We start from the raw sequence: 25,590 nt of genomic DNA on the forward strand, positions 1-25,590 counted from the left end.
CTGGGGCGTTTTGCTTACTGCTTTCTAAATTTCAATGTCTCCAATGTCTCCTATATTAAGTGTTAACATGATCTTCTTCAAATATAATGTCCACAATTCTTGTTCCAGGATCTATGATAATTCAGTGTTACTGACTTCAGTGTGGTCTTTAAAGACTGACTGACTGACAGATTTTTTTCCATATACCTTCATTCTCTTCATTATAGTTCTTGTTTTTCTGTCATTATTCTACATTTAATCTCCAATAATTTCAGTTCTATCTTAAGCCTTTGTGTACTTGTGACAGTTAATTTTATATGTCAACTTGACTGGGTTACAGGGTGCCCAAACATTTGGTCAAATGTTAATTCTGAGTGTGATTGTGAAGGTATTTCTGGATGAGATTAAGATTTGAATCCCTAGGCTGAATAAAGCAGATTGCCACTCCCCACCACCAGCCCCTGCTAATGTTAGTGGGCCTCAACCAATCAGTTGAAGAGGTGAATGGAACAAAAAGTCTGAATAAGAGGGAAGTCCTTCTGCCTGACTGCCTTGAACTGGGACATAGACCTTTCCAGCCTTTTGACTTGGACTAAACCGTCTCTTGCTTCTCAGGTTTTTGGACTTGGGCTCGAACTACATTCTGTCTCTCCTGAGTCTCTGGCATGCCAACTACAGAACTTGGGATTCTCAGCCTCCAAAGCCATGCGAGCCAATTCCTTATAATAAATCTATCTATCTGTGTACACACACACACACACACACACACACACACACACACACATACACACACACGTATCCTATTGGTTCTGTTTCTCTGGAGAATCCTAATATAGTACTATACTCGAATTATGAGAAATTCTTGATTCTTTATGGGATGCAGCACTTTCTCCTTTAAAACACAGACTTCAAAATAATTTTCCAAAAAATAAAAGATCTATGATTATCATCATACAATAGTGTTTATTACCTAACCTAGGCATGGAACTTACAATGCTCAGTTTACAGTATCTTAATTGTACTTGTGAACAAGTTTCTTCTTTATCTTCCTCAACCAGTTAGTTACCTAATGCTCTCACCTCCCAACTTCCTTCTGAATAATATCTCTAGGTCCAGGACCACCATTCCCCCAACAGGCAGTTTATAAATGTTGGGTAAATGTTGGCAATCCATTTCCCCTTGACTGTTTTCAGTTTTCCCATCTATAGTATAAATAAATTGAGCTAGATGAAGTCAATAACCCCTGCAATTGGCTGGGGCCCATGTAAATTCAGCAGAAAGATTTCTCTAAAGTTCTAAAAGGTTTCAAAAGTACAGCAAAATCAATTCAATGATTTCACAATCATTAGCATCCTGAAGGTGTTTCATTTTAACTACACTTCTATTGCACCTCTTTCCTTTGGATTCTGGCTAAATCTCTGGATCCTTCCTTTCTGAGAATAAATAGTAAACAAATACATAGTACATATAGGAATTGTTAAAAGCTCTGTGATGAAGAGGTAAAATCTTAGGGTAGGTTATCACTTGGCCTAAGGTTTATTTGTCTTTCTATCCATTTGTCTATCACACACTAGTTATCGGGCCAGATACGAGGTTAGGCTAGGAAAGAACAGCTCTGCTTGCAACCATATTTGTCAGCCACGGATAACCTCAAAGATCCTCTCTGAATCCTCCACGTTGTGACTGAAAGAACTAAGAGATAGGAAATCTGGACTCCAGTTCTGGCCACTAAGTAACTACACAACTTCAGATACTTCAGATAACTTCCCTAGATTTGTAGGCTTATGTATTCTTTTTCATTTGAAATGGATAAGCCATGATTTTAATGACTAGAAGGAGAGTTAATAAAAAACCTTAGTAGTAATAATTTATTAAGTACCTAATTTGTTCTTAGGCAGTACAGGAACTGTGCTATGTGCATTATAAATACTTAATTCTAATTTTAAAATTATTATCTAAGTTAAAATGTATATAACATTAAAAGTCAAATAATACTCTAAGTTTTATAATGACAAATACCTAGCCATACTTCTTTCCAATCTGTAATTCTACTTCGGAAGGAAAACACTTTCAACTTTTGTAGCTTGTTCTTCTGTTATTTACCTCCACATTTGAAATATGCTTACAAGGCTGTTTTATTTTTCAGCTTTAAATACTATCGATTGACTTTTTACTATGGAAGATGAAGATTTAGTGTTCACAGATGTCTCATATTTACCATCTTCCTCCCCTCTTGATATTATTTTAAAAATGTAATTTTTTGTTAAATTAATATCTAGTGTCTATATTATTATGACTGCATAAACACTGTTACAGCTTGGCCATCATGATCAAATTTCTTTTTATAAATTAAAAAAAAATTTTTTGTAGTTCCGAATTTCCTTTTCTATTTTTGCTTAATTTATTGTGAATCTAACACTATTTCATCTACGTTATTTAAAAGATTTGAAACATGTAAGGATTTCTTTCAATTTCATTATTTTTTGTTTTTCCTCAGAGACTTATCCGGAGTCTGCCAGACTCTCTTCAACAATTACATTTTGGATTTTTGTTTTCTTGATCCCATTTTGTTCTTAATTTACTTCCTTTATTTTGGTAGAGCACATTCCCTGGAGGTTTCTCTTTTTTGTTTTCGAGCACAGCTATAATAGCTGCTTTGTAAAATCCCTGTCTGCTATTTCAATACCTGGGTCATCTTAGAGTCAGTCACTATTTTGTCTTTTCTCTTGGCTATGAGTCATGCTTCCCTGTTACTTCATATTTTAAGGATAATCTGTGATTTTATCTGAGATATTATAAATGATACATTGTAAGGACTCTGGATTCTGCTATGCTCCTCTGAAGAATATTGATCAATTTTTTTTAAACAGGCAGATAAGTAAAATGAATTCAAACTGCAGTATCTATCTCCTTCCTCCAGTGGTGGGCTGCAGCTGAAAAATACCTCTGATAGGTTCCTGAGAAAGGGTGCATGGAAAATAAAGTTTTAAAAATCCTGTATGTCTGAAAATTCATTTATGCCACCCTTATATTCAATTTATAATCTACCTAGATATAGGATTTGAGATTAAAAATCATTTTCCTTCAGAAATTTAAACACATTGCTCCATTGTCTTCTAGCTTAAAATGTTGCTGTTGAGAAGTCAGGTGTCTTTTTTTTTTTTGATTCCTAAGCCTTTAGGTGACTTCCCCCGCACCGCCTCCCCCCCACCCCCACCAATGAGAAACTTTTACTACTGTTCTCTTTATACCTGAAATTTTAAAATTTCATAGTGCTATGTCTTGGTGAGGCTCTTTCTTCATACATTTTCCTGGTCCTCACACGGATACTGTAACCTATATATTCTTGTCCTGCAAGTCTGGGAAATTTTCTGGGATTACTCTGAAAATTTCCTTCCTTCTTTTTTCTGGATTTTTTTCAGAATATCTATTAATCAAATGCCAGTGGTCTTTGTGCCTGGGATCTCTAATACCGGAGTTCTTTCTATTCAACCTCTCCAGAGGTAAACCTACATTGTTTTGTCAGAATGGCAAAGAGGCAGTTGACTGCCTGTGTGGTTGTGATAGGGCACTGGAATAAAACTGCTCCTTTACTTTCTACCAGTGCTCCTGTTTCTTCAGAGGTATCTTGAATGCTGATTTTTTTCTAGGTTCCAAGGTTTCATTTTTCTCAAATCTGTTAAACCTTTAAGCATTTCTATCCACTTTTAAACGTCCATGATTATTTGATATGTCTCATCTGCTATTTAATCTCCCACTTTCTTGATCTTCATAGATTTATGCTTTTAAAAATTATTTTGCTGTCATTTAGTAGGGTTTTGAGAAGGTTTGGAGATACGCAATGTATCACCTATGTTTAAACAGAAGCTGTTGCTCCTTTTTGCGTGCTGACATTTACTGAATGTACTATCCTATGCTTCCTGCCTTCTATATATCATCTCATTTAACCCTCACAACAAACCTATGAGAGATGTCCAGGTACACAAAACTGGTACTAATTAATAAATGCTTAACATCAAGCCATTCAACTTTCTCTCCAAGATTAATTTCTTATTCGGAATACAGGAAGGTATGTAAGGCTTAATGAAGTTTTACATTGCATAGAAACTCTACCCACAAAAACATTTATTTGCCTTTCAAAACATTTTCATTGCTGGCAAATAAATGGTTGCCAAAAAAGAAGGTTTGGATCAAAACATTCAAGTCAGTTGCTTCATGCAGACACAGCTTAAGGATTGAGAACTCAGCAAATGTTTGAAAGGAAAGGGATTTGTAACTAAATACAGTCAACATTCAGAATACTATAAATGTAAGATATTTGACTTAGTCTTTTCCTATCATATGATCTCCTTATTCTTTTTGGTGACTAGTCTTCCACTGTCTTAGACATTTGAAACATAAACAAGTATATAAATTGATAAAAGATGTGCCTAACTTTTTAGAATTCCATTTTAACTCTTCTTTTTAGAATAGTAAGTCAAACACAGTCAAGTTTTTTAAAATATGATAAGGCTATAATTATCAATATCTCATGACTCAAATAATTCATATTTATTTATATATGCATTTTAAAGAATGACCAAGACACAATCAATAGAAGCCTGCAATGCTTAAAAAATGTCCAATGAGAACAGCAACCCTGACAAGAAACTAATTCTTTGGTTATTCTTATTTAAATGTGAAAGTGGGAGAACAACAACCATTTGAAAGTTTTCTTTTAAACTATTTTGCATATAAGTTATTCATAAGCAATTTTCAAGTCTAAACACATCAGGTTTTGAAAGCAAAAGGATATTTTGAAAAATTTTTAAGGTTGAAATTAAAATAATAAACTAGACTATAATTTAAATATTATACTATACCTTAAATACTATACTATACTATAGTTTAAATACTATGCTATTAACTACAGTTAATACTATTTAAAATTTATTTACTATTTAACTATTAAAACTAAACTACTACTTAACTATTTAAACTAAAATACAATTAAAACTGTACACAGATGGTAGCAGATCTTCAATTTGTTCAATGTTATATACAGCTATCTTTTCGTTAGTCAATAACTGAAAAACGATAGCGTTTACATGTACAAATATGTACATTTCATTTGTATTTCTTAAAATTTTAGAAGCATAATTTCTGGTAGCCTACAAAATGTATACTTTCTTTATCTACAACTAATAATGTCTCTTTTTTTTCTCTGCTTATTTCTTGGCATCTTTGTGCCTCCCTCCATGTTCCCTTCTGTTCACACTTTTAAAAAGGCATCTACCAAAAGAACTGTAGCCGTTACTTATTTCTCCAAAGGACAAAAAAATAACAAAGATTCAGTTAATTACTTTTCTTCAGAATGCTACCTAATTTTTCACATCATAACCTGGTTTCATTTCACCCTAGAGTGTTTAGGAATAAACACAGGTCTTGTCCTAAATCTTCATGTTTAGATCAGGATATTAAAAGCACTGAATTACACCAGACCACACACAGACCAATGTAATGACTGGTAAAATTACCAAATGGAAAGAATAATGTTAAAGAATATCATGAGGAATGAGGAAAACTGATTTATCTCTGTTACTATCACCCTTATTTTGACAAAAGCAATTTTATAATTTTGTCTTTTTGTTGAGAAAATACATGGATAAAGTGGCAACTTTAGAATTTTAGCACTGCACCCATGCTGGGTCTCAGAACCTCTTACATGCACAAGGAGGGCAAGGGTCTGCTATGAAACTCAGTTAAAGTTTGGTTTTCTCTGTCAGTACTGTGTATCCTGAAGAGAGTTCCAGAGAATTTAGATTATTGCCTCCATTTTAAGATCTAACTAACTCAACAGATTATCTCCATGTAAGGCACTATACAAATTGATTTCACAAGTAGTTTAATAAAGAAGCTTTAAAAAATCATTACTTTAAAAGTTTCCAAAACCATCTTAACTTCTTTCCTCTCATAAAATTTTTAAAAATGCCTATGGTTTGATGTTTAAGGGAGATTATATCATGCGGCATATAGTAAGCCCTGAATAAAGGCTATCTACATTTATTTAGAAATGAGAAATTAAATTTCAGGGTCATCATAAAAAAGTTTATAACTTCTAGGCTACTATTGGACTATTACTTAGCACTTATGATTTTACCATAAACAAATTTAGAATGTAAATAATTTGTGTGGATAAGTTATATGTATGTGTATATATATATATACACATACACACACATATATTATTTGTATGTATATACACACTCATGTACACATGTGTATATATCACTAGAACCACTTTCTTACAAGTTTTAAGAAAGTAACTCTACCTAAATTTAATGGGGAAAACTATATGGACTTCTTTTGATAGAGAACTACTAGCTTCTCTAATAAATTCTCTTGTGGAATCAACTCACCATGAAGTACAATGCATGTGTTAGTGTGCATACATTTTTGAAGCTATACTTTTGAACAGAACAGCTGATCTTTCTCATCCTCAAGTTCTTCAAGTGGGAACTGAACAGATGTGAACGATGAAAAGCCTTTTGGCTTTCCCTTTCTGATTCTAGTATTTAAACCTAGGTGTACTTTACTTTTGGCTCCATAATTAAGCACTTGCATCAATGAGAGAAGAAATAAAAAAGAAGAATGCAAGGAGAAATAGTACAACTTGGTGAGAGGCAGATGGGAGTCAATTTTCAAAGGAAAATCCTCTTAGTTATACCAGTGGAAATGGCAACCAATCCAACTATCTGTATGAGTGTGGCACAGGTGATATAGTTAACTATTCCAGTATCCTAGCCAATAGTTCCAGATATATTTGAAAGCCAAAGACAGTTGCAAAATGGGATTAAAGCAATGCAGTTACTAATGCATAGAAGAGACTGATCTCTATCCATTTCCACTGTGCCCTATGCTTTTATCATATGATGAGCAGAGGTAATTTGTATATACTTCCCCCTTAGTCTGTCAGAGAAAGTAGCCCTTATTCAAATTTTGTATCTAAACACTGCTTACATAGGCAAACCAATCAATGTTGTACATAGTATTTATCAAATTAGCTGCAGTATATGTAAAACTAAATGAGAATCAGGTTTCCGAGGCTCAGACGTCAGTCCCATATTCCACTCAAGAATTAAAAAGGTTATTTATTAAAATGGGCTCAAGAAGGTGATACAGTACAGATCTTGTTACACTCATAGGTCACTGTGAAGATGAGATGAAATGATGTGGGGCAGGCACTTGGAGAGCTACCAAGCACTCTGCCAGCATAAGATACTGCGTGGGGATGAATAAGGTGGAATAGCAGTTGACGTAAGAAAAGAAACAAAATTTACCGATAATTTGGTAGGCAGAGAAAACTTTAGATTTGCTATTAAAACCCAAACCAGGATATTCTTAACAGATTCATTCACATCAGACATAAAAGGGTACAACTTTCCAACAATATTCATACAGTCACATCCTAAGAAAGCAGACAGCATAGAGAAGATAGAACCCTATGTCCTTCAAAAATGCAAGGTAGATACGACCCAGCAATCCCACTACTGGGCATATACCCTGAGAAAACCATAATTCAAAAAGAGTCATGTACCACAATGTTCACTGCAGCTCAATTTACAGTAGCCAGGACATGGAAGCAACCTAAGTGTCCATTGACAGATGAATGGATAAAGAAGATGTGGCACATATATACAATGGAATATTACTCAGCCATAAAAAGAAACGAAATTGAGTTATTCATAGTGAGGTGGATGGACCTAGAGTCTGTCATACATAGTGAAGTAAGTCAGAAAGGGAAAAACAAATACTGTATGCTAACACATATATATGGAATCTAAAAAAAAAAAAAAAAGGTTATGAAGAACCTAGGGGCAGGACAGGAATAAAGACGCAGATGTAGAGAATGGACTTGAGGACACGGGGAGGGGGAAGGGTAAGCTGGGATGAAGTGAGAGAGTGGCATGGACATATATACACTACCAAACGTAAAATAGATAGCTAGTGGGAAGCAGCAGCAGGTGCTTTGTGACCACCTAGAGGGGTGGGATAGGGTGGGAGGGAGGGAGACACAAGAGGAAGGAGATATGGGGATATGTGTATATGTATAGCTGATTCACTTCGTTATAAAGCAGAAACTAACACACCACCGTAAAGCAATTATACTCCAATAAAGATGTTAAAAAAAAAATGCAAGGTAGGTGCCACAGCCTCTGAGATCTCCTCTAACTCAAGCACAGACCTAATCATCCCCTTTCCATTGTGCTTCCTGGGGACCTTGTATGACTTCAGTCAGCTTACTATTATCACCCTATTTTGTAAAGATCTTTTTATGAGATAAAGGCTTCCCTTCCAGAATGCAAACTCTCCATTAAAACGTGTTAGAAAAAAGTGAAACGGTAGTTAAGCAATTTGGCAAAAGCCACGTAAAACAAGAAGCGGCATGACTGGCGCGTGGAAACTGGCGCAGAGACTAGAGGGAGAAGGCTGAGGGCTGCTGGTCCTCGTGTGAGCTCTGTGTGAACGCGGCCAGTAAGTAAACATAACTGAGACTGTGTTAGCCGAAACAAACAAACAAATCCAGGAATAATAACAGTTATCTTTTAACATGCTGTAAGAGGAATGTTAAAAAGAACAAGTGAGGAAGAAAAAATGAACACAGAAAAGATAATGCCTAAAACATAATTATCTGCCCCCCAAATATTAGTCTTTTATTTCCTTCTGTGGATTTGCAAGGCAGTGATATTACAAAAAGAGAAGCCATGGAAGGGCAGCCTTTCAAACTGTAGTCTTGTAGATGAGGCGAAAATGAAGTAAGTAAGCATGGAGGTTAAAAATCTATCACTTTTAATTGAACACTGGCCCTTGGTTTGTTCAATATATATTTATTGAGCACCTAGTATAGGCCAACCACTGGGCTTGGAACTGGTCAGAAGCAAAGCAAGCAAGCAAACAACAAGAAAAAAAAATCAAAACATGGTTCCTAATCTCATAGATTGTATAGACTGTGCTTATTTTTTAGTAAAGATGCATAATAAGTAATAGCATACATTACAAAATTTTTATTTAAAACAAGTTAAACAAGTTAATGCTGAAATTCAAAGAACTGGGAAATAAGTACCATAACTTGTATACTGTGTTGAAGAGTACAATCAGCTAACACCTTTCCAAATGTTCCACAAGGAAGCCACACACTACATTAAGGTTATTAATCTGAAAAGAGACCCAAAACATTGCTTCAAATTATCTAAAATGCCTAAAAAAAATATCCTGACTCCACTGGAGTTAGTTCAGTTAAGATATCAGCCATGATTAATTTCCAGCCTAAAGGCAAATCAAATTGTGCCTCCTAGTCTCTAATCAGGATTTAGAGAAAACCTCAATTTTTAGAATTTATCTGGCTGAGTCTCAGCTAACGTATGTGTGTCTGGGGCATCTTTGGGGATGACCCACATGGGATCCTTGATAGTTATTTGATGTTTATCAGTCAGGGGGTTGGAAGGAAAAAGCATAGTTAAACCCAGTAGCTGGAGGAAGAGCTGAAACAGAAACTATTTACAAAGATGAGGGGAGGGTTTTGGGAAATTCCAAGGGATAGTGTGGTATCCTCCTGGATCTAACAACAACAGGAAACCACTGTTAAATTAGGCTTAGAGGGTTAAGGGAAAGGCAGTTGTCCTATGAACCTAGAAGCTGGAAAAGTCACCTGACAGGGACACAAGCAACCTTGGCCTTACATTCATACCACTCTCAGGTCTCCTGCTGGCATCTCCCACTGGCCACACTGAACCAGAAGTGAGAGGGCAAGCAGATTAAAAGAGATGAGCCTCCCAGGTTACAGAAAAGGAGGAAGGGTGAATAGTGGATCTGGAGGGACAAACATGAGATATCCACTATCACGTGAGTCTTCATATTTATCAAGGATAACCTTACTAGGGCCACTTTTCCCCCAAACACCTAAAGCAGAATGTTTTTCATCCCATGCCAAAAATATTTCTGTTCAGACAATTTAAATATAGAAATGGGTGGGAGGTGTTCTCCTCCAAATAAACTATGTGATCCAGCGATAGAAATTGTAACTACAGATTTCAATACTTAATTTTAGAAAGGATAGCACCAATACTAAGAGTAACAAGAACATAAACTAGCATTTATTGAATACACTACAAGATGTCTGACATTTTTTACATATTTTAAAAATTGTTAGTTTTTCTAATCTTCACAAAAATCTTACAGGTTAAGCGATATTAGTTTTTTATAGATTTGTTATAGATAAGGAATCAGCAGCTCAGAGCATTTAAATGACTAAGATGGGATTAGACCAAGTCTGTCAGACAATATCTCTCTGTTTCCCCTGTATCCCACAGCTAGTTGACAGCTAACTTTTCCATTTTCCTCATGTAAACTATACTTAATAGTATCCTTATATAAAATAATATTTAAATACATAAAATTCAGTAACTCGACCAGTCAACATGTAGCACTTTCCAGGACTTAGAATTAGCAGTTCAGTATAGATTTAATGGAGTTTTTAAAGTCTCTGGTAAGTTTCTGTAAATATTTTTGTGTAAGCGTGTTTTGTTTTTTGGAGTAGGAAAAGAATTTTTCATATGGCCCATACAGATCTACTCTTAGACACATAGCAATTATTTTAGAAGTCTTAACATGCTATTTAGACAATTATAACAAAACAGAAACAGACTCACAAATACAGAGGTCAAACTAGTGGTTACCAGAGGGGAGAGTGTTAGGGGGAGGGACAAAATAGGTGAAGGGGATTAAGTGATACAAACTACTAGATATAAAATTCAAAGTTACAAGAATGTAATGTACAGCACAGGGAATATAGTCAATATTTTATAATAACTTTGTATGGCATATAATCTATAAAAATATCAAATTACTATGTTGTATACCTAAAACTAATAATATAATATTGTAAGTCAACTATACTTCAATAAAATAAAAAACTTTAAACTCAAAAGTTACCAGTTGATGTTTCAGATCTGATACTGATTGTGTGACCTCGTGCTAAGTCATTAATGTGTCTTACCTGCAATTTCCCATTTTTAATATGGATGTGATGACATTTGTGTTTCAGGATTGTGTAAGGACCATATTAAATTATATATGCAAAGTGGCTGGTACCATTTCTCATATCAAATTCTCAAGAAATATTCATTCCTACTGTACCTTAGTCATTTTCTTCCCGAAAGGATGTATGTAGGAGTTAATGTGAAAACTACTAGCACAGAACCTGACTAGAAGCTCTTCTCTCTGCCCCCTTATAGGTAAGGGTGGAGGTTGGAAGGGGAATTTTCACCAACTAATTGGATTCAGGTGTCATATACTTATAGATTCTGGTGTTTCCCCTGCCCCTATCAATATTTATGACATGTATTTGTTTAAATAATTTTTTTAACATATGTATTGCCACAGTCATAGCTATGAATTAGAAACGAAAAACCACCCCAAACGATTTACTTCTGTGATAATGCCAGCTGGTAAATAAATATAAGTAATTACTATAGATTAAAAAATAATCGTAAGTAGAAAACTCACTTTGCATTTTTACTTCTCCAACACACTTAACCTAGTATATAGTATAAGTAATTAACTAAGACAAGAAATGAAAAATTAGAGGATTAATCCAGGTCTACCATCCTGAAACAGAAGTCTAGAAGAGAAAAAGGAGGTGAAGAAATAATTCAAGAGAACTTCCCAGAACTGAAGAACATAAGAGTCCAAACTGAATCTACTAATTGCTCAACACGATGGATGTAAAAGGGCACACCAAGTCACATTCACTTATTCGTTCACAAATTTCTACTGAGAACCAGGCACGATTCTAAGCAATACAACATTGAACAAAATAGACAAAGTCCACACTGTCATGGAGCTTATATTTTAGTGGTCAGGAGACGAATAACAAACAAATTAAGATGTCATAATAATCCCTTTGCCAAAATAAAAAGTGAGTAGGATAAGGTGTACTGGAGAGGTGCCTGTGGGTTGTTATTTTATCAGGGTGATCAGAGAAGGACTCATTATTAGTGTAACATTTGAGCAGAAATAAGGGGGTGAGCCACACGGATATCTGGGAGAACTTTCCATGCAGGGGGAACCGGAAGCGCAGAGGCTCTGAGACAAGACCATGCATGATCATGCTGGAGGAAGAGAAAGGAGGCTAGTCTGGCTGTGGAGAGGAGAACAGTCAGGGTTAAAATCAGAGAAGCGGCCAAGGGGGAGTGGTGCATGTCATGTAAAACATTCTAGATGTATCATTATGAAATTTCAGAATTCTGAGGACAAACAGTAGATATTAAAAACTTACAGAAGAAAGGAAAAAACGAGGTTACATGTAAAGGTTAAATAATTAGACTGTCATTACAACAACAACTTTTAACACCAGAAAGTAATGGAGAAATGCCTTCAAAATCCTGAGGTAAAATAATTTCTAACCTATAAGTTTTCACACATAGGCAAACCGTCAAAAATCTGTGAAGGTAGAATAAAGTAATTTAAGACACGCAAACTATATAAACATTCACCTTCCGTGGACTCTTTCTTAGGAAGCTAACGGACAATGTGTTCCAACAAAACACAGGAATAAACCAAGAAACAAGAAGAATGTTCCTTGATTTACTGCCTTGTAGGAAGTAATGTAAGACATAAGTGATCCCACAGAGAATGAAGGAAGTTCCCATGATGTGAAGGTAGATCTACCCAGGATGGCAGATGTATAACGAGCCGAAAGAGCAACCTCTCCAGACTGGAGGGGGCTGGGAGAGGTGTGCCTTAAAAAAGATGGAATTACGGGACATACCTTTTTTATTTATACTGAAAGGAGATACACACTTGAGGACATCTGGGTATGAATTACTGGTAGATAAATATAAAACTAAAAAGAAGTTAAGACGATTGTTTCAAGAAAACTAAAACAAAAATTACAAGTAAGAAAATGCAAATATGGTCTACTACACAACTCAGCTAAGAAGTCAGGTGATCTGAGAGTCAAAACAATGTAAACAATGACTAAAAAACTTACTGAACTTATAACTGTAATCTGTAATTACAATTTCTATCGCTGGATCACAGTTTATTTGGAGGAGAACACCTCCCACTTGGAGTCAAAGTGGCTGCAGTGAAAGGGGGTGATGGATGGAGGGAGAAAAGGAAAGGCAAAGGAATAGAAAGGAAGGAAGAGGTTATGTGTGAAAGTAGAACAGAATGAGAAATAGATGAGGATTTAAGACAGAAGGAAAGGGACAGTTTATTTTAGTGAGAAAACAATTTTTCATCAATGGTTTGAAAAACAGCTAACTATCTGAAGAGAAAAAAGAGTTCATCTTTTTTTTTTTTTAAGAAATTCACGTTCTTTTTTATTTATTTATTTATTTATTTATTTATTTATTTATGACTGTATTGAGTCCTCGCCTCTGCGCGAGGGCTTTCTCCAGCTGCGGCAAGTGGAGACCACTCTTCATCGCGGTGCGCAGGCCTCTCACCATCGCGGCCTCTCTTGTTGCGGAGCACAGGCTCCAGACGCACAGGCTCAGTAGTTGTGGCTCACGGGCCCAGCCGCTCCGCGGCACGCGGGATCCTCCCAGACCAGGGCTCGAACCCGTGTCCCCTGCATTGGCAGGCAGACTCTCAACCACTGCGCCACCAGGGAAGCCCCATCTTTTTCAATATATAAAAATAAATTTCAGATGAATTAAAAACTTAAAATGGCAGGAAATGGAAGCAAAGGTTCTCAACTGTGAATGAAATTGAGAAAGGTAGTAACTATTCCTCAGCAGTTTGGTTAGTTAGATGTGTTAATATTGAATACTTTTGGAACAAAAGAGTAGCAGTACTCTTCATGTCCTAACACATACGACATGCACTGATAGAAAAGCACAAAAGACATATCGGCAGAGTTTCTTTGTGCATTTCATTACTGTCCCAGGGCACTGCTGTCTCTAGTGGTCATTTTCGGTTTGTGTTTGGATCTTGTACAAGTACCTTTTAATTTCAAATGTGAGAGCCCAAAGAACTGATTCTTTAATTTTACATTTTTGCTAATTTCATTCCAAAGTTAGGACAGGAGACAGCTAACCTGACTTCCATTTTATAAATATTATAAACTGTTTTTCTTCAGTAATAAATAGGGAAGGAAAATAAAACCATGAACTATTTTGCATAGACATATATTTGTGTATATATATACACACAATATACATATTTTTTCTAATTGTTTTTGAAGTTTGCTTATTAGCTTAATGCTTCATAAAAAATTTGCCTTTGCTAACTATTGATTCATACAACTCAGATTTTTAATTTTACCTAATGAAAATTTAAAAGTCTTATTTCAGACTAAAATGATTAATCAAATGGAATCATGGTTCATGTATTAACTAACTTAAGTGACCATCAAAATAAGGACATACAGGGCTTCCCTGGTGGCGCAGTGGTTGAGTCTGCTTGCCAATGCAGGGGACACGGGTTCAGGCCCCGGTCTGGGAGGATCCCACATGCCGCGGAGCAACTAGGCCCGTGAGCCACAACTACTGAGCCTGCGCGTCTGGAGCCTGTGCTCCGCAACAAAAGAGGCCGCGACAGTGAGAGGCCCGCGCACCGCGATGAAGAGTGGCCCCCGCTTGCTGCAACTAGAGAAAGCCCTCGCACAGAAACGAAGACCCAACACAGCCAAAAATAAATAAATAAATAAATTTTAAAAAGAAAAAAAAAAAAAAGAAAAAATACAGGCATTTGCTTAAAAAAAAAAAAAAAAATAAGGGCATACAGTTTAGTCTGGATGGGAAAGGGAATAAGAATTGATTTCCTTATGTTTCCCGCCTATTTCCAAAACAAGATTTGAAGTGTCTTTGATGCTGTGGAGACTAGGTGATGTTCATGGAACATACGTAGTCTTAAAACAGTTTTCTTGGGAGTAGGTTTTAGTCTGAAAAAGGTGAAGATATTTATGCTGAGTCATGTTAAACAAGTAATTTGGGACCTACAAAATCTGGTAGAAAAAAATTAATGAAATGGTTTCGCTAAACATGATATGCCACTTGAGAAAACTGAACTTTAGAGTAAATGTGATAACTAAATAGGTTTGTAAACTTTATTCAGTAATAATTTTTGTCTCGTGTAAAATGATTTAACATTTAATTTTTACCTTAATTATAGCAGTGTTTTATTACTTTACCTTCTAGGGCATTTTAATGTTTAGAGAAAGACGGTGTAAGTAAACCATTGGAGGATTCTGTCTATGGTAGTAATGAAGTTTTTGGTGCTTGTTTTGATTGTCAAACATCTAGGAAAAGCAGAAAAGGAACCCCAAAACCAACCTTGCTGGTGCACCTTATAGTTAAATGAATTGATAATCTTTAGAGTGGTATTACTTATTGTGTTTCAGGGTTTATTACATTCTGACTGAATAGTTTTCTCTTTTCCCCTCAGTGTTAATGAAAGGATAAGGATTTTACTTACATTGATTTTCACTTATATTGAGTGTGTCTATCATAAGTAAAGGATTTCCAGTGACTCATGTTTATGAATCAGGAGCTCAAATATTTGCAGGATTACTGAACTTCCAAAGTCGACTAGAAATGCCAGCTGTACTCTCCACTGAGAAAATGAACAAAGTCCTGTGTCTTAACAGTTGTGCTCTTTTTGAAAGCTTTTGATGTAAGTAACACCAGTTGAGAAATGAGAAACCTTTTACCTTAAATACGGTTTGAATGATGGAAGGTTTCCTTTGTATTTTAAAACATTTTTACAGTTGATTGTTCAAATATTGGCTTTCTGTAAAAACATTATCATGTTAAATTTACTCTTGGTAGTGCAATACCAATAAATTTTGCTGCTTGGGCAGTTTTAATTACTACCTTAAAAAAAAAAGACAAACTTAAAATGTAAAAGACAAAATGATAAAAATCATGAAAGATTATCTAGGGAACTATATGTACAATCCAAGAGTACGGAAGACATTTGTAGGCGTGGCTAGAAGCTCACATAGAAAATGTAGATATTGTGGTGGCTGGTCTCCAAAGAAGTCCCTCATGCCCACATGCCCTCATGTACTTCTCTCCAGCACTGAATCTGGGCTGCCTGCAACTCGTACTAATGGACAGAGTGTAGAGGCAGCGATGCTCCAGGACTTACCTGCCTAGGTAAGCAGGTAGCTGCGGAAGCTTCTACTTTCAAACTTTTGGGAGTTTGGTGATACCATGTAAGACTCTTTTGACAGACCATATGAAGAGACCAGACCAGACCAGACCAGATGGAGAGGAGAGGCTGTGAGTCTACACAGTGAAGCAGAGAGGTCCAGCCTTCCTAAGGATCCTGGCCAGGACTCCAGATGGCTTAGCTCCAGGTGCCACCAGAGCACAACCATGTGAGAGACCACAAGCAAGATGAGTGGAACACCCAGTTAAGGCAAGTCATTGAACCATGAGAAACAATAAAATAAGTTCTGATTTTAATCCCACCATGTTTTGAGGTGGTTTGTTACACAGCAAGAAACAAAACAATAAAAATCTTACAAGATGGTCTAGGACACAATGTATACAATCTAAGTTTTAGAGAGACATCCTTACTGAAAGCTGGAAGTTCAAAAAGGAAAATATAAACACAATCGATTATATAAAAATTTAAAACATTTTCATGGAATATTTGAAAAAAATTTGCAGTGTAAATTAAAGAGATGTAATATATCTAATAAAAGTTTTTAGAAATTTATAAGAAAATAATCCAATAGATAAATGGACAAAGAATAGAAACAGGCAATTTAAAGAGGATCAAATCCAAATGTCAACCAACACAAAGACGCTCAGAGTTACCAGTAATCAGACTGCAAATTCAAGTAAAACGAGCTATTTCTTCCAGTCAGTATTCAGGCAAAAATGAAAAGGAGTTACAACTTCTATTGCTAACAGGAATATGAGGAAAAGAATCTGACTATATATTAAGATTAATCAAATAAACTAATGATGAAAAAAGAATGCTTATCAACAGAGGAAAGGTAAATAAATTATGGTGTCCCTATGTCATGGTACATCCTGCAGTCATTAAAAAACAATGAAATAGAGTTTCACTAGTTGACTGAAAGGAATTGCCATGAAGAATTTTTTAGCAAGAAAAACAAGATGCAGAAAAGTGTATATAATATAGTCCCATTTTTATATAAAAAAGTAACAATGGGGGAAAAACCTTATATATGTGGATGTTTCTGTATATTTTTACATACATAACCTAAGTATATTATGTTATATTATACATATATAACACAAATAAGTGAATGTAGCATATTAAATAAAAAATACAATTTGAAGAGAAGGCATGATTTTTAGAAGGTTTAAGTACTGCTTCTCTTGGTATTAAAACTAAGACTTACTTGATAAGGATTAAGTTGGCAACTAGTTAAATTACACCTCACTGTGTGCATATTATGGCACTGATTTTTAAATGTTATTAAAAATCTTAGCATTATTTTCAGTGTAGCATTTAACTTAGATTTAACCATTAGATATTTCCAGAAAAAAATTACGTTTCTGTTCTTAAAGTGTATTTTAATTAACATTCATTTTCCAAGAACACTGATTTGAAAGGGCTATTTTACTTCCCTTTAGTGTAGAGAGAAAGGATCCCATTTAAACTTTAGAAGGGCCCAGAAAAAAATAAACAAGTCTGCTGAACATAATTTCCCCTTTATTCCTTCTGAAAAGTTATGAAATAAAATCTATTATTTAATTACATTGGATCAAGAAACAGGAAGAAAAAGATGCATTTTAGTCACAACATCCCTAAAAGAATAAATTACTATACCTCCTCTGGGAAGAAAAGTGTTTTACTATGTGGATAGGCATTGCCTAAACATTTCAAATCTACTTTCCTAAGGTGTGAAAGGCTTTCAACAAAAATCAACCATAAAATAGCAATGTCAAAACTGAAGGAAGAAATAAAAAACTGCTTGTTAGGATTGATTTATGAGTATTTCTGTAGTATTAAAGAATTTAGGTTTTGCTCTGAAATGTTTCCATCAGTTTACTTAAAAAACAAAAAACAAACAAACAAAAAAACTCTGACATAACACAGCTAAGAAAATTTTATTAGACAAGTAGGATTTATCTTTGCCATGCTTGGATAAAATTTACAAGATGTACCAAGTTCAGGACAATGGTTATGGAAATAAGAATAAAGGCTTTCAGCTTTTTTAACCTGCAAGAGGATTTTGGAGTTGGCCAGACTCTAGCAGGGCACTAAGCAGATGAGCAGTGATGGACAGATCAGACGCGGTCACAGCCTTCATATGATCTGCAGCAGAGGCCAGCAAGCTCTTTGTGTAAAGGGCCAAATAGTAAATATTTTCAGCTTTGCAGGCCATACTCTCTGTCACATCTACTCAACTCTGCCACTGTAGCACACATCTAGCCATGCACAATATATAAATGAATGAGCATGGCTGTGTTCCAGTAAAACTCTATTTACAAAAATAGGCAAAGGGCCAGATTTGGCCCACGGGCCATAGTTTGCTGGCCCCTCGTCTAAAGTATCATGGGGAAAATATAAAAATCTATTGTGTTAGAAAAACAATGCTATTCTGTAAAGTAAAACAAAATTTAAAAAAAGCACTCAAAACCCAACACAAACATAAGAGTTTAAATATGTAATCCACGTATGTACATGCAGATGCAGAATAGTCGGAAAAACACATGATTAGTTATATTAGCTGTTCAGAAGTTTTGATATGATCTTATAAACTATTTTATTAAAATAGCATTCAGAACTTCTGAACTTTATTTGAAAAGTGTACACTTGCCAAGTCCTATCTTCTCTGAATGCTTTTACTCTTACACAGACTATAGCACCAAAAACAGAAACAAAAACCTTTTTCAAATAGAAATTTGTACTCTTGAGCAACACACTAAATATTGTATTTCTACTATATTCTCCTGATACTGATTATCAATAATTCTGCTGAATGATAGAGAATCACCACAATGTTAAGATGTATAATTGATTAAATATATTGCCAGTGATAAGGAATCCAGAATACAAACCCCCAATGAGCCAATAGCTTTGGGTTTGTTACATTTAAATTAATTATCCCCCCTCTCTCTATATTTTTTCTTTAAAGATTTTTAAATTTTTTTGATGTGGACCATTTTTTAAGTCTTCACTGAATTTGTTACAATATTGCCTCTGTTTTATGTTTTGGTTTTTTGGCCGCGAGGCATGTGGGATCTTAGCTCCCCGACCAGGGATCGAGCTCGCACCCCCTGCATTGGAAGGCGAAGACTTAACCACTGGACCTTCAGGGAAGTCCCAATCTCCTCTCTCTTGAGAGATTTTTTTCCTCCTTTGTATGTGCGGTCAAAAAGTTGGATGTCAAGATCTTGATGTGTCATTTATTTCTTCCATTTCAAAAGTGAGTTAGTATTGATTTTAGCCAAGAAATTTCAACTGAGAACAGGTGGCAATTTTGTGTCATGTCTTATAGAAGCAAGACTAAAGCAAGCTTTGGCTTTCAATTTGTCTTCATTCATTCATTTAAACAAGTATTTATTGAGTGCCTACTATACACTACACACTGTGCTAGGAGCTAGGTTACCATATTGAAAAAAATAGCCATGGTCTCTGCCTTCAAGGAGTAGATATGTAAAGCTAAACTCAGATTTCTGGATATCTACTTCCTTAGTTTACAAAGACCAATATAATCAATAACAGATAAGGTTTTCATAGATTTGCAATATTTCATTAATTTACAAGTCTACAAGTTCAAAGTTTCACTCAGATGCATTTCTTTATAAACCTTCAAAATTAATAAATTGTAAATGGCAAACTTTCCAAATCAGAAAATTGCTTATGAAACGGAAATTTCAAGGAACACAAAATGAAAAGAGAGAATGTGCCCTTATTCTTATCCTGCATTGATTGATAAAATAGAAGTCTAAACATCTCCTCCTCACTACTAGTCACAAGTCCTGAAACCAGGTAAAACTGTCTTGTGCCAATAGGACATTACAAAGGTATTTGTATATTCTTAGGACCCAGTGACTTTGTCTTTCTGGGCCTCAGTTTCCTCATTTGAAACGTGAGATAATAATAATTACTTCTCCTTAGGTTATTATAAGATGATTATGGGCTTCTCCTATAAGGGTACAAAGATACTCCAGAGACCTATGCAATAAGGTAAAAAAAGCTAAAGATTAAGAAACATGCAGCACATCTTCCAGAAGTGTCAACTGTATTAGATAGTAAGTATAGAATACATTACATTATGGTACAGAATTAAATTTCATTATTAAAAGACGTTTAAAGAGTCAAACTTACTTAAAAACCCATTTAGTCTAATTCCCCCTTATAGTGGTAAATGTATGCAAAATGCCTAGAACATGGTTTAAGACTGCTTACTATCTGCCTAGAACAGGGAGGACACACCAGGTAAGGTATTATTAGGGAAAACTACCTTAGTGCTTAAGAAACTACTAGTACTAAGTTATATACATGGAATTATTTTTATTAAAGAAGTATCCCTTTCTTAACATTTTGTCCTAAAAAGGACTTTACAAAATGGCATTACCTTCCTTTTCTAAATATTTAAAACAGTGTAGTATCTGGCCTACATATATAAAAAGGATCTTTTCTGTCTCCTTGGTTATTTGGACTACCACGTAAAATGCATTCTGTTCTGGGAGACATATCTAAAAAACAAACAAACAAAAAACCAAGACTGACTATAAAGAGAATTTAAAATCCTTAATTAATCCCCATTTAATTGCCTTTTATTCTCCATCCATTAAAATAAGATAAACAACAACACCCATACACATAAGCACACACACACACAAGTGGAAATAAGTATTTTAATGTTGTTAGTTCTTTTAAAAAAGCCCCTCTCCTCCTTAGGCAAAATTCCCACAGGGAGCAATAATCAGACTTATACGTTAAGTTAAAAAAGCCTTTCTGACAAAATTCTGAACATTTGCTTTATTCTCCTTGCACAGCACTATGTCACACATGCTATTTAGAGTTAAGAATAAAACAAGAATAAAAGAGAGTGGAAAACTGTAAAGCCCCAGCCTGCCTTTAGGGAACCTATCCCAGTGTGGGAGCCCATACATACATCTCAGAAGCTGAAAATAAACATACAGAAATTCATAAATAAATATGACCTGATTATAGCTCTGCATAACTATTATTTGATAAAATCACATTAATTTAGCTTTCACTAATTTCAAATTTGTAACTGTTGGGACACGCTGGTCATGGAAATTCAGCTTTTACTCACTGAAGAGAACTGACTACTAAATGTATTGAAGTTACAAACAAGTCAGCCTTCCAAGGTGGAAGGGCTTTCAGGAACCACTCATTCATTGCCTTTCTAAAAAATGAGAAACTCAGAAATATGTAACTTAGGAAAAGAATCTAACGATTATCAGGTATATGTGTCAAGGAAAAGACATTTTTTCCTCTACTTGTAATTGCAACAAAGTGAGCTAAATGATTTCATCCAAGTGGAGCTGCTACAGTTCCCTCTCATTCATCTAGCCATCTGAAATGATAATAGTAAAATAGTAGTGGCAGTGTAGTATCTAGTTATTGATTTCTGAAGCCCCTGTCCAAATCCAATCTCTATCTTCATCACCTACCCCTCTCCCCAGCCGTTGTTCACAGCTACCAAGCCAAAAGCTCTCCACGTTAAGTCCTGCGGCTATGCCTTTGAATCTCTTGTTCCATCAGGCTTGAATAACCTTTCCAATTGTGTCTAGCTGACTCCTACTCAATCTTCAAAACTCAGCTCAGACTTCATGTCCTCTAGGAAACCCCTCCTAATCCCCTGTTCTCAGAATGCCTGGAGCACTGCTGAATAAATGATGGCTCTGAACCAGAAGGGTAGATTTCCTTTTCTATCTGTACCACTTATCTGCAAAATTCCTTGAGGTCAGGAATCACATCTTATCCAGCATCTAGCATTAGAATACACATTCAATATATTTTTGTTGAATGAATGAATGTGTCAGGCACTATTCTAGGAATTTCAATTTGGCATAATAAATACTTCAACATTTTATGAGTAATTTCAGAGACGGAAAATAACTTGATTAAGGTCTCATAGTTACTAGGTGATGGAATCAGGAATAAATCTAGGCCTGCTGGGTTTCAGGCCAGGTGACCCTATGCTGCCAACTGAAAGTATGATCTTAGATTCTTAGACATGATTTCTTCCAGTATGAAAATAGAGCCACCACCCTCTAGCCAGATGAAGAGTCATTTTAAATCATGCAAACTGGCATTTCACTTAGAAAAAAATTATTTTAGTGTTTCAAATTGCCAGTGAAGGACTTCTCAAAGCTTTAATAATCATATAAACAGTTTGCTATCTCTAAGGTAGCTGTTCTCAATTTCACCCTGTGGATTATTTCATGAGACGAAAAAAGAATGAATGGACCACCAACCCCATCTATACTCACTTGCTACTGAAAAGAAACCTCATCATTACTCATGGGAAGAATGGCATCTGAGAAAATACTTCAGAAATGTCATTAAATTATTAATCCAGGCCATAAAACAGACTACAGACAACTGTCATATTATAAACCTTAGAAGAAACCAGCTGGGAGACCACCCAGAGACTCCGAGGAGCCCATCAGTGGTCTGTGGGGACCACACTTTGAGAACCACTGTTACAAGAAATGAAACTGCTTCCTCCTCAGTAATTCAGGAACTCAATTCCCCACCCCCTTGGGGGAACACACTGTCCTCTTAAGCCAAAAATACCAAAGTATTAAAGACCTCTAAATTCTTCTAAAATACTGTCATAACCCCAAACTACCTTGTTTATGGGATGTAGTTATACAGTTGTAATTAATAAGGCACTGAACTTCTAATATGTGTGAACATGGATATCTGTACAGAACATGTACACAAAAACACAGCTCTTATTTAGCTTTTTAAATTTCTTTCTTTTTTAGCAGTGGAACCACCAGTCATTCTGGAAAAACAGGACTTAATAAATGAATTTTATCAGATATTCCTAATGTCAGTATCCAAACAAAATAAAACCAAACCAGTGTGTCACTTAAAGCAGCCTGTCTAGCTGGTTATATTCTTAGTCTATAAGGCTATCATCACTGAGAGCACTGCCTTCTCTAAAGGTTTATGAGCCACAGAAAAGTAGTCTTGATACTCTGCTGTAAGAACCCAAATATTTATCAGTCACTGGTTATGTGTCAGGAATATTTAAGGAGCCGAGGATACAACAGTCGGAAGAGAAAAGAAAACAGTCTAAAATCATTTTGTCACCTTAGAACTTATTATATTCTAGTAAGGAGAAAGAGGTAAATAAATAAGGAAAAGACAGAAGTATGACAGGTGATCATAAGAAGTGCCACTGGGAAGGAAGAGGGATACTGTTACTGGTAACAGAGTAGTCAGAAGAATTCACTGAGAAGGTGATTTGTAGGAAGTGAGGGAACAAGACAGGCAGGTACCTAGGGAAAGAATGTTCTAGGCAAGGAGGGTAGCAAATACAAAGGTCCAAAGGCAAGGAACAGCAAGGAGGCCCACGAGGCAGGAATGCACAGAGTAAAAGTCGTAAAGGATGAGGAAACGTGGCGGGAAACTAGATCTTGTAGGGCCTCACAGGTGACTGTGAGATTCTGGTTTTTATACTGAGTGAGATGAGAAAACAGTGGAGGGTTTTGAGCAGAAGAGTGACCCTATCTGATGTACATCTCAAAACGATCATTCTGTCTGCTCTGTTGAGAGTAAACTCTAGGGAGGACACATGAGAAGCAGAGAGACTAGTTGTAAAGCCTACTGTAAACTGGATATACAAGTCTGGAGACCAGTTAAGAGGTCTGGGCTAGAGATACAAATTTGGGACTTACCAGCATATATCTGGTATTTAAAGCAGTATCCTAGAAAAGAACAGCCAGGAGGGAGAGTAAAGACAAAGCAAAAAAGTGCTAAGACCGATATCTGGGAAACTCCAGACTGAGAAGAACAGCCAGCAAAGGAGCCTGAGGAAAGTGAGGCAAAGGAAAATAAAAGAGTGTAGTGCCCAGAAGCAAATTTAAAAACTGTTTCACAGAGGAGAGAATGTATAACTGTATCAAATATGACTGATGAGTAAGATGAGGACTGAGAATCACCACCAGCCTCAGCAGCATGGAGGTCTCTTGTCTCAATAAGAGCAGTTTCAGAGGAGGTGGGGAAGGGTGAAATCCGACTGAGAGAGTCTAATAAAAATTGGATTCAAAAAACAAAATGATTCAATAAGGCAACACAGATATATAACACTAAAATACAAAAATCAATAGCTCTGTGATGCACAAACAATAACTATAAAGAGATAATGGAAGAAAACACCCTTTTTCGGTGAAAAAAAAAACTTTAGGACTAAACATCATAAAAAATGTGCAAAACTTATAGGAGGAAAACATTTTTAAAACTCCTAGAAACTATTATAGACTTGAACATATGAAAAAAACATTCCTTATTTATAGATAGGATGACTCAACAGTATAAAGATAAGGGGAGGTGGTGACTGGAGAGCAGAACACTTTAAAGTGAAATTGTAGAGGGAGTGCAGTTATTGTTGACAAGGTCCCAGGTATGACCATGGGTATTCTGGCTGAAGCAGGCTGGATGACCATATCACTGGAGAAGAGGAAATGAAAGTGAAAGACCGGGGTATTGGAAAGATCATGTATGTAACTACTGAACTGACCAAGAGGAGTATGATGGACAGGAAAATGAACCAGATCTTTTAAGAAATCAGAAGGAATGATCTAGGTATTATTGATGGAATAATATTTTTAGTTATAATAGGGAGGTGAACAAAAAGGTTTTTTGAGATGAGTCAGTGATAGAAGACTTAAAACACATTTTCTGAAATGGGATAATTAATGGGGTGGAAGAATTATGCCATTATGGAGTTGTAAGTTTGAAAAAGCATATTTAAAATAAGATTGTTACGGTTTGTTTTGCCGTATTTGATTCATTCAGAAATTTAAATTAACATTACAGAAGGGCATAAGATTTTGTTTCTCAGAGGTGTTAAGAGCTCAGAAAGATTGTTAAACAGATACACATTCATACCAAATTTCACTCAAAGGTTCTCTAGGAATGTGCTGAATATAATTTCCAAATTATGGCATAAGTATATTTCAATAGCTTTGCAAAAATTCAATCATACCAATGGTAGAATTTTGTACAGACTGCATTTCTCAGTAGATGATGATTGTCAATTAAACACCTTTGATGCAGACACTCTTATTAAACCAAGTTTAAAGCCATAGCAAAACAAAACCTCTACATAAATACAGCTCTGAGAAAATGCCCCATTATTACTAACAGACATTACCTTAGTCCTACTGTCAGGAGAAACAAATCCACAGACTGACTGTACCTTACCTCATGCTCCTGAGAGGATCTCCAGTGTACTGGACGCTACACAAGAGGCTGGGAATGCAAAGATGACTAAAATGTGGTCCTCATCCTCAGGGAGGTCATACTTTGATGGGCAAGACAGACCAGAAAAGGAGGGATGGGAGAAGAGTATGAAAAAGAAAAAGAGTGCTCTAGGCATTAGAAAGTATCAGCAAGGCAGAAGGCAAGAAAAAGGTATAT

General features: G+C 35.6%; 1 protein-coding gene across 13 annotated transcripts in view; it reads right to left on the reverse strand.

The window, feature by feature from the left end:
- SUPT3H (SPT3 homolog, SAGA and STAGA complex component) overlaps positions 1 to 25,590 on the reverse strand; it is a 427,459-nt gene that overhangs the window by 157,241 nt on the left and 244,628 nt on the right. The gene's annotated exons all lie outside the window — the stretch shown is intronic.

This window comes from Balaenoptera acutorostrata, chromosome 10, assembly GCF_949987535.1.
Source record: "Balaenoptera acutorostrata chromosome 10, mBalAcu1.1, whole genome shotgun sequence".
Taxonomy (NCBI): Eukaryota; Metazoa; Chordata; class Mammalia; order Artiodactyla; family Balaenopteridae; genus Balaenoptera; species Balaenoptera acutorostrata.